Source organism: Nematolebias whitei, chromosome 13 (genome assembly GCF_014905685.2).
Source record: "Nematolebias whitei isolate Nwh7 chromosome 13, NemWhi1, whole genome shotgun sequence".
NCBI classification, from domain to species: Eukaryota; Metazoa; Chordata; class Actinopteri; order Cyprinodontiformes; family Rivulidae; genus Nematolebias; species Nematolebias whitei.
In genome coordinates, this window is record NC_056510.1 from 3,658,923 (window position 1) to 3,661,408 (window position 2,486).

Here is a 2,486-nt window from a genome sequence, read left to right on the forward strand (position 1 = left end):
GGAGTTCACGTAGGTCCTGGGTCTGTGTTGTTCTTCTGGTCCCTGGAGGCTCCTGGATGGATGGATGGATGGATGGATGGATGGATGTTTGTTTGCATGATGGAAAACTGAATGGATGGATGGATAGATGGATGGATGGATGCATGGATGCATGCATGGATGGATGGATGGATGGATGGATGGATGGATGGATGTTTGTTTGTATGATGAAAACTGAATGGATGGATGGATGGATGGATGGATGGATGGATGGATGGATGGATGGATGGATGGATGTTTGTTTGTATGATGGAAAACTGAATGGATGGATGGATGGATGGATGGGTGGATGGATGGATAGATGGATGGATGGATGGATGGACAGATGGATGGACAGATGGATGGATGTTAAATATAACTAGGTATAGATGATAGTAAATGGTGCAGACCAACACAGGTGTTCCAGTAAATTTGATGGTTGTGCAGGTATAGTTTTTCCAGAAATGAGGAACAGGTGCGCTCACGGCACCATGTGACTTCCTGAATGGCCCCTCATTTCAAAGTCATTCAATGTGCTGTCCACACAGCCGACCACTGGGCCCATGGCGCCCCTCTGAGACCTCTGTGCTGCTGCTCAGGCTGATTCTACGCTCCTCTGAGTCACTTTGATGTCTAATCCCGCTCTGACTGTGTCCTCCTTCAGTCCGCAGAGCTGCTCGGTCATGAATATCCAAAAGGTCTGCTTTCCTTGACAGGATTATCCCTTCTTTCAAAGCCACTGGGGACAATTCTTCAGTCACAAAAACATGCTCATTGGATCTTCTGCTGTCTTGCTACGTTTCTTTCATTTTTCTTTACTCTTGTCTCTCTCGGTCCCTTCTGTCTTTGTCCCTCCGGGTTTTTACTAAACACATTGATCCACCCAGTCGAATAGTTCATCTGCTGCTCTTCAAACACGCCCACCAAGATGAGCACACGACCTCCACTCAGGGCTCATCTTTAGCGCCGAGCTGCATTAATCCCCGAGTTCCAGTACTTCTGATGTTTCCCCTTCACATCTAAAGGTAGCATCTCACTGAGATAAAACTGTTGAGGAACTAGTTGGAAAAACAAAACTGTGAGAAAATACACAAATGTTCACTTTGAACCTCCCTGAATGACACATTTGCAGAAAAAACTATTAAAATTTTGGCCAGTTCACAAATAAAATGCCAAATAAATATAGTTCTAGATGGAAGTATGTCAGATCCCTTCAGGGTGGGAGTTGGACCCAACTGGGGCTGCCCCTTGTCACCAGTTCTGTTCAGAACTTTTTGGACAGAATTTCTCATTGCTGCCATGGCACGGAGAGAGTCTGGTTCGGTGGCCTCAGGGTTTCATCTCTGGAGTGCGAAGCAGCTGGGATGAGGATCAACATCTCAAAATCTGAGGCCATGGTCCTCAGAGAAAGGTGGCTTGCTTTCTCCGGGTTGGAGGTGAGGTGCTGCCTCAAGTGGAGGAATTCAAGTCTCCTGGGGTTTGTTCATGAGTGAGGGAAGAATGGAGCATGAGAACGACAGACGGATTGGTGCAGAGTCTGCAGTATTGTGGACTTGAGCTGGTCCGTTGTGGTGAAGAGGGAGCTGAGCTGCAAGGAGAAGCTGTCTGTTTACCGGTCGGTCTACATTCCTACCCTCACCTATGGGGGACCAAAAGAATGAGATTGTGGATACAAACGGTCCAAATGAGTTTTCTCCGCAGGGTAGCTGGACTCTCCTTTAGGGTGCATTCACACCAGCCCTGTTTAGTCTGCTTTAATCAAACTTTAGTCCGTTTGCCAAGAAAGTCCGGTTCATTTGGGGAGGTGTGAATGCGCAATTTAACTCTGATACGGACCAAAAACGCGAACTCTGGTCCGCCTAAAAACCTAGGCCTCAGTTCGGTTGAAGTGAACTCTGGCGCTGTTCGAATGCAGTGTGAATGAAAGCAAACCGGAGACGGCTCCAAAAGCAGGAAGTGGACTAAAGTGCAGGGCAAACAAACGTGCATTTCTCTTACGTCATACGGAGCCGTCAGCCGCCTTGTGTTGAAAACAACATTCTCCATGGTCTTCTGCCGCATCTTCTGCTCATGATGAGACCATTGTTGAACAATGACAAAACAGAAATTCTCAAATTTGATACAAGTCCGTTTTTGTTTTATTTCCAGAAGAAGAAGAAGTGTCTTCTTCAGAGGTTTTTATGTCATTTCCTTCAGTAGTTCTTGGTGCAGCGCCACCACAGGCGAGGCGGGGAACAGGTTGGCTCGATTGACTCAGTGCAGTGTGAATGTGAACCGCACCAGCTGAAAATGTAAACAAATGTTCTGAATACTGGTCCCCAAGCGAACTATCGGACTATCAGGTGTGAAAATACCATTAGAGGTAGGGTGAGAAGTTTAGTTATCGAGGAGAGCCTCTGCTCCTCCACAAAGAGAGGCCAGTTGAAGTGAGAGGGTATCTGGTAAGGATGCACCCTGGGTGCCTCCCT